This window comes from Solea solea, chromosome 16, assembly GCF_958295425.1.
Source record: "Solea solea chromosome 16, fSolSol10.1, whole genome shotgun sequence".
Taxonomy (NCBI): domain Eukaryota; kingdom Metazoa; phylum Chordata; class Actinopteri; order Pleuronectiformes; family Soleidae; genus Solea; species Solea solea.
This window is the reverse complement of record NC_081149.1, coordinates 3,962,261-3,971,200: the sequence shown is the minus strand read 5'-3', so window position 1 is coordinate 3,971,200 and position 8,940 is coordinate 3,962,261.

Here is an 8,940-nt window from a genome sequence, read left to right as displayed (position 1 = left end):
TGGGCAGGAAGTCTACAGGAACAGCCTGGGACAAGACCAGAGACTAAATGACACCCACACAGTTGTCTGGGAGGTGGAGATACTCAACGAGAGTCCAACAGGGAGAAGGAGAGAGAGAGGGAGAGAGAGAGGGAGAAGGAGAGAGAGGGAGGTCAAATGGTCAAATGGTCAGAAGCTAAATGTGTCTGTGTGTGTATTTTTAAATGGATGCAGTCGCTCAGTTGAACTTTTCTAAATGCAAATCCACCTGTGGATGGACACAGACACAGGGAGCTGTGACCAGTGATTGCTTTGCTTACTGATTAATGTGGACATCGCTTTCCTTTGAGTGAAGTGAAGTCACAGTCTAGTAAACTGATTTCATTGTTGTACAGTAAACCTCATGTCAGCTAACAATCGCCTCACCACCATGGAATTAGATTTGTGTCAATATTTTCAAACAACACTTTTTAAGAAGCAAAACAAATATGGATTGAATGTATTTTAATGTTTGAAAATAAACTTGTTCTTTGTGCTCTCTGGTTTGTTCTTTGCACCATGTTGTATTGTTTGTGGGCGGGCCTTAGGAAGCTGCTTGCTGATTGGCTGGAGTATTTACAATTATTTTGTCAGATGTTGACGTGGAAAACTTGGGGAACTTCCTGTCCATTGAGCTGTCACTATTTTGCCAGCTTCCTAAGGCCCGCCCACAAACAAAAAACATCGTTCAAAGAACAAGTGTGTTTTCAAACAATAAAATACAATATTTTTTAATGATTAAATAGATTTTGATTTTGATGTTTGAAAATATTGACACAAATCTAATCTGTGATTTTGATCCGTATCAGACTGATGCTGATACTGAGCTCATCCATAGTGACAGTGGTACAAACTTTTTCTCCTTCTGTTGATTTATTTCACTTTCTAACCTGTGTTAGTGTCAGATTGTCATTTCTGGCTATTGAGAGAACATTCTCCAGATGTTCTGTGTGCCTTCAGACACAGAAATATGTTTGTCTTAAATGTGTGCAGCACAAAAACACATCTGTCTTCTCATCATTCAGAACATTTTCCATTTTATTTGGAATATTTAAATTTTCAAATATTAAAACTTTAAAATATTCTGTCCACATGTAAGAGGTTATTTATGTTTTTTTTTTTAAATGAGAGGATCAATGGTTAAGTGAGTAATTGTTCAACCAAAAAGTTGAGTTATATGAAGTCCACATGTCGACGTGTCATGTGAATGGGTGTGCAGTGTTTGACTGGTTATCAACACAGATCACACACACACACACACACACACACACACACACACACACACACACTGTGTATATTTTCACAATCTTGATTCATATGTGTAAACACATAGAAGTGAATTGTTTAGCCTATAATCGCCAGATTGTGTGTGTGCTGTCAGTGTGTTAGTATCAGCCAAAGCCAAACTTGTGCTAATGTTGCTAACTGGACTTGTCCACTGGAGCAGGGACAGGCATTTTCTCTTGGTCTCTTTGTCTAACATGGACGTTACATTTACAGTTAAGACGTCTTTGAGGACGTAGCGTGTGAGGACGAGAGTATTTTCTTTTAAATCATTGAAGAAAAATAAATCTATCTACATGTGGAATAGGCTTTGGTGTCCTGTGTCCTTTTAGTGGTTATAGAATGAGCCAGTAGCAGGCACTAGAGCTGCGTCTCATCAATCATCACAGCTTCATGCTGACCTTTGGCTCACCTGGAGAGTAAGTGGCAGCAGCGGGGGTCAGTGATAAAACCCTGCATCAAACTGTCCACACACACACACACACACACACTGGACAGAAGGTCACACAGCAGAGTTCAAAGAAATGTTTGTAAAAAGACTGTAATGTTTGAAAAGATGTTTTAAAGACTTTAATGTTTGTTAAAATACTGTGAAGACAATCTGGGATCTGCTGTTACCTGACCTCATATCACATGAATGTACTGTACATATCTGTGTTTCATTCACTCTTATTCATTATAGCATTTTTCCTCCAGCCACAAGGGGGCCACATCAGGGGGACTCCTAGTGACGGTCCCAAGCCTGGATAAATCAGGAAGGGCATCCAGCTTAAAAATCTCTGCCAAATCAAATATGCAGATTACCTGCTGTGGTGACCCTTAGAGAGGGAAAAGCCCAAAGACAAAAAATAATAATAATAATGATAATAATTGTATTTTTCCTCTATAGACCAGATCTTCCCATGTCCTGGAGTTCTTAGTGCTGCAGACTCCTAATCCTAATTTGTTTCTAGGTGACAGCCTAATATCATAGGTTTGTCCAGCTAGATTAAAAGTAGTGAAACTGGCCCTAATAAAAGAAACTCAACCAACTCAAGTGCTTTAAACTCAGTGATCTTAATTGCTGAGCACATATGGAGAGGCATTTACTCGCGTGAACGACTTTACGATTTCTTGATATGAATTATTTTATTACGCCATACCTAGTGTTGAGTTTAAACTCAAGAGGGTGTGATTTACATTTGAAATTCTTGGAGAGGAGCTTTCATGGAGTTACACTGGTCACTGTTGGAGACACATGGACTCACTCCCCTGTGTGTTCTTCCTGTGATGCAGTTTATATGATGTGTGAAATCTGTCTGCAGCTGACACGGCACATTTCTACTGAGCATTCAGTACAATTATGCATTTATAAACACTGCATAAGAACCTGAACTACAGCACTCAACATATGGAAAACAGCCTTCTATCTATTCTACTGCAACCAGTGCACTGTATGTATCTAAAGCAGACGGCATTGCAGTTTGCATTTGTTTATCGACAGACTGGTTTCTTTTTAAACCAACTACCAGCCCAGAGCTCAACTCTGACACCACTGTGCCTATATATATGTATATGTATATGTATATGTATATGTATATGTATATATATATATGTATATATGTATATATATATATATATATATATATACACATATGTATATGTACATATGAAAAAATACTTTTTACATTGTTAGTTTTCAGTAAAACTCTGCAAAACTGAGCACATAATCAATTTTCTGTTTTACATTTGGAAGCACATGCAATGAATCTGTGATTGAATATATGTTTTTTAGGAGTATTTTAAAGCATATTTTTAACATTGAGCTGAAAGGCTTGTCTGGTCGCACATCGTTCCTGATTCCCATCCCGTGTCAGCATCAGCTTCAGTGTGTGAGCGTCCTAATACTGAACTAAAGACAAATACAATACAAAATAGTGAAATAAAAAAAGATACAGACACCCACTTGTGTTTTCTCATGATCCTATGTCACATGACTGTGTTCTGTGTCTGTGGTGAGACTGTAACAGCTGTTTCAGCACTTTCAGCTGTCATTTTATAAATCTACAACTGTCCACTTGCATAGAGGCGAGCTGTTATCCACGGTGATAACTGTCCTTTTCACAGGGATCAATTTCATTTGACAACATTTTGAATGAAAAGGGATTATTGTCGATGGAGATGTGAGCGACTTTAATCCCACATAAAAAAGGGGGGACTCTTGAGAATTAAAGTATCACATATCACAGACGACACAGTCCACAGTGTCCACAACTGCTGAGGACGTGTTGAAAAGCAGTGCTGTAAGTCAACATAGAAACACTGACAGTGTGAAAGTGGTACAGTGGAAATTTGACTTTAAAGGCACAGGGTGTAAAAATGAGTGACATCTAATGGTGAGCGTGGATACTGCAACCAATGCTGGACCCTCTCTGTTTCTAAAAAGAGTCGGGGACTATGGTGGTGGGTGCGTAGAGCATGTCAAATACTTATTGCACGGCTACAAAAGCCAATAGATTCATATTTTAAAGTGTTTATAGAAATAAATGAATGATTACACTATAGTTGTGTTTAAAAAAGGGTTCCAGGAACTCATCTTCTTCACAGCCTGACCTCTGGACCTCCTGTGGGCTCATCTGTCTTGTCTCAGGTCAGCAGTGGAATTTAAAGACCAGCCAAGAACCACACCGTCCCAGATGATCTGTTACTGTTTATGACTGAAAAACATTTAAAAACACACAAAAACAAAACAAAAAAAAAAACAGGGCGCAAAGGGAAAAAACAAAGATTTCAAAGGGACAGTTCAGGTATTTTGAAGTGTGGCTGTCAGTGCTTCTGATTTTCTCTTTCTCTTAGATAAACTGTTCTGACTGGAGTTTGTGTGATTCCTCACACCTAAATCTGCAATTTTAGATCACATAACACAGCAGTTACTGATCCACAGCAGCCTCCGTCACTCAGTGTGTTATTTTGTGATTTTAGAGTTTGATTTTTATTCACGTGAGGAACACAATCTTACCAAATGAAACAGCAGAAGCCCAGCAGCTCAGTTGAGATAAAAATGAGCTAAAAATGAGCTAAAAATGCTTATTTTCTCTACAGGCTTTGGTGCAGGATAGTGAGTGGTTTACAGACGCCAGTTATACGCCCTCCTTATAAAGTATTGCCTAAGAGCAAGTTTAAGCAGAAAATACACACAGTTGATTTTGATCAGTTACTTTTGTTACACAGATGAATGATGTGTTTCCTTGTGTTTTCAGCACATCTCAGGCTGGTGTTCTCACGCATGATGACATCAGCACTGACCGTATGTCACTTACTGTCATAAGAGTCTTTTAAATGAATTCTGTATCATAAAGTAGTTTTAATCTTATTTGGTTTCCGTTGTTGTTACATGTCGTCATAAATAAGTGTACTCTTCGTCTTAAGTATTTTCATATGTAAGTATTTACATGTGTAAATACTTACATATGAAAATACTTAGATATGTATGCTCATAAGCTCATGAGCATTGAGTTGCAGATTGTTTCACAGAAATACACCAATTTGATAAATACATTTTCTCCCTCTCAGCTTTCTCTGTCTGACTGTCCTGACAGGTCACATGACTCCAGAACCAGGAACCCACGCGTCAGTATTCCTGGAATTGTGTGCATGTGTGTGTGTTTTCTTGTGTGTGTGTGTGTGTGTGTGTGTGCACGTGATATGAGGGGCTTTCTGAAAATCGTGAAAGATGATATAGGAGAGAGAGAGTGTGAAAGAGAGACGACGACAGAGGAGTTGCACATCCAGACTGAAACGTTAGAGCTCTGAAACCGAACCCACTGATGCAGACACATAACAACATTTATTTACTCATATTAATAACATTTACGCACACACAGGTTCACACAGGACACACGCTGACAGCCTGAACAAAGTATTATCCTTAACCTTAACCAAAGCAATATTCAAATATTCCTCAGAAAACAAGGTTGTGCCTCATTAGGACCAGGTTTTGGTCTCCATGTGGACCACTGGTCCTGACAAGGTCAATGTAGATGCCAGAGAAGGTCCTAAAGAGGTAACAAATACAAGCACACACACACAAATACACAGTGGGAAAACAGTTTAGTGGTGAGTAAAACAAAGGTTTTAAGGTGTAGCATGTAGCACAGACATTTGAATCATTTCACTAACGGCTGACCTATTCTGTCGACTTTCAAATGGGTATTAAAAACCACATAAACATTGATGATTCAGTTATAGGTGGCTATAGGCGCTTAGCTTTTTACGACTGAATATAATGTGCAGACATGCAGGTTTAGTCGTCTGCTGTTGGAGCTGTGTTGTGTTAACATGAAGTTTCTGTTCGGGTGGTGCTCCAGGTAGAGCTTCTCCATGTGATGGGCATCCCATGGTCAACAGGAAAGGAAATCCAGTACTGCCCACCGCTCCTGCTCACGGCGGGTGTGTGTTCACTATGGTGTGTAAAAAGGATGAGTTAAATGTGTGTGTGTGTGTGTCCAAAAACCACTACCTTAAATGTCAAATTTGTGTAGATAAAAGTGAACATGGTGGACATGCGTTATCATTGTCACAAGTTGGCAATTTTATAATCATTCAAATGAGAACTTTGAACTTGTATGGTGTCAAACCCAGAAGAAGTTGAGGACCATGTGACATTATTGTGTGATATACAGTAGGATTACTGCACACCTACAGTAAATCTAGTGCTGTGTGAAAGTTGGTCTTACAACATGTGTATGTGCTGCTCAGGCACATTTTCACTCCAGATATTTGTGGATATGAAATAGTTTGACACACAAAGTGTAACAACGGGCACTTTTGCAGAATATGGGTTTTAGTTTTAGAACATTAGCGAGTATGGTACGTCCAGAAAACGTGATTCTGCTTTTCATCTGGTTGCAGCAGTGATGCTTTGTGCTTGATCGTATGTATTTGCTATTTGGAAATGAAATAAAACCACAAGATAATAAAGAAACTGTCCTGGAAACACAAGTGAATACACGTGTCCAAGAGATGTACACGTGACGATCTGCAGAAGTTCATCAGAATGGAAAAGAAAGATGATTTAACTGACTTTGAATGTGTAATGGTTGTTGGTGCCAGACAGGGTGGGTCTGAGTAGAAACCGCTTATCTACTTTTTGCACATACACACATCTTTACACATGGTTTACAGATGGATTACACAGCTGGTCCAAAAAACTGATAATATCCATTTGGAGGCAGTTCTCAGTAACTCATAACAGCAATTCAAATGGCCCATCATTACAACCATCTCTGAATGTTTAACACATCCAACTTCTGAGGCAGAAGACAGGGTGTCACCACACTGTCCTGTGTACCTAATAAAGTGGCTGGTGAGTGTGTGTGCATGTGTACAAACACATCATGTGTAGGTTTAAACGCATCACAACACAACAGCAGCCCCGACGACAACAGGAGCGCGAGACACTGTCATGCAGCTGTTGCAGTTACCACTTTGGAACAATATTAAAGAGTAAAAAATGTGTAATAAATAAATGTATTGATAAACAGAGGTGAAAGGTCAGAGTTCATGCTCCAGTGAGTGCAGGATGATAGTAAAGAAGAGCCGCAGAGAGCAGAGGAGTGAAATCAGAGCCGGAGAAGCTGGCTCGCTGCTATCAGCCATCTCTGATAAGCTGCTGTCAGCTCTGCCGCTCTTATCTGCACAACACATTTACACCCGCGCTACGGCAGAGGAGAAGGGCCACAAAGGACAGCAAGCACCACCGCCAGCCAGGCCACTTTGGATTAATGCACCGAACTTTGGATTAAAGTCACATCAGTGTAAGTGTTGGAAATTGAGAGAAACTGAAGTTCATACATTAGTTTTTCTTTCTTTCTTTCTTCTTTTTTTTTGTTCCCGAGGATCTAGGCCATTAAAGTGTTTACCATTGTCGCTGCGTATCTGAAGCCTGATATATCTAATTCCTCTGAGCCAGGGAGCTGTGTTGTTGTCCAAAAACTATTAAAAACACATCAGCGGGCCACACTGTTGCTCTGGGAGACATGTTCCTTCATTACCATAAACACACTTGGTAGTGTATTTTCACCGAATACCACACACACACACACACACACACTGTCCTGGTGCCAGAAATACTCACTGGAGAAGCAAATGATGATTAATCTGCAAATTGTCCTGAACAAATGCACTGTTTCCTCCTGTTGAAGGAAAGTTTGTTTAAAAACTCCAGTTTACAGCCTGGCCTGGGTCGAGACTTTGATTTTAGGGGCCATGTTGTCTGGTCACTAACTGCCAGACTCCAAGACCCTGACCCTGACTCCAAGACCCTGAAAGCTATAACAGGGACTGTTTGTGTCCTAAACGTACTATGAATGAATTGTGAGGACATTTTCACACACTATTGCATGCCCTGTGCACACCGTGCATTAGCTATTTGAATAAACACCAGTGCTACTGCGAGAGCCAACAACCGACCAACAACAGTGAGATAAACCACTTGAATCAGGTGACTCACACATGATTTCAGAAGTTACCAGATAGTCCAACTCTCTTGCTCTCTTTCTGATCTTCCTTCTTCTCCTTTACCTGTTTTCTCTCACTCTCTCATTTACTCACACTCTGTACAGTAAGTAAAACAAAATCTCTCAGCACTGGCTTTTGAGGCATTGAGTGGACGATGTTCAAATATTTAAACTCAAGCCATGACATAGACCAAGGTAGCTAGATACATAATGTATAGAACATATAAGAGAAATACAAGGTAGATTAAAATAAAAGGGTTTAATAGATTAGAATATGTGAAACCCACTCCACAGCTTTAGCAAGAATGCAATGAATAAGAAATTAAATATTTAAATTAAATTAAATAGAGAAACATACTCCACAGTTATATGAACAGAGAATACAGAATAAAACCTGAGAAAATAAATGAACATTTCAATCAACACTAGTGCAAGTCATCAATTTGTGCAATTCAATTAAGGTGCTGACAGAAATCTGGTTATACACCTGGGGCGGCTGCACCAAATCTGGCTTGATACCATTTGTTTTTTAAAGGTGAAGGTAACAGGACTCACGGCGACCAGCAGGGAATTCACCTTTACTGTACATGTCTTTGCATTGACTTTGGATGTCATCTCATTGCACTCATTGATCACCTTATAAGTTAGCTTTTGTCTGCTGTGGTAAAACTGTAGATACAATAATGATTCACTTCCAGGTAAAAAGGACTCCTGCTGGGCAGTGATGTAACTAGAATACACAGGTGAGAGAAGAAGAGATTTCTTCTGCAGTCTTTTTCTCACACAGTTGTTTTAAAGCTGCTGCTGGTCAGTGGTGCGTGTTGACCACTCAGCAGTCTGTTTACTGGCTGTTAATTGGTGCAGTCGGATTGACTGACAATTGTCTGTGCTGGTCCCTTGGTAAATACCAGTAAATCCAGTGGAATGGCTCTTTATTGACCCAAGAGGCTGCAGCAGTGAACTGTGTGCATCAACATGCACACGAGTGATTTGTGTTTGGTGACTGTGTCCTCTGCTGCTCCCACCTGACAACTCAATATACGGCTCAGTGTGTGTGTACTGATAGGGCCCTCAGAGGCTGCAGCATTGATCATCTGCCTTAGTCTTACCTAAAGAACAGATGCTAACTTAGCTTACTGGA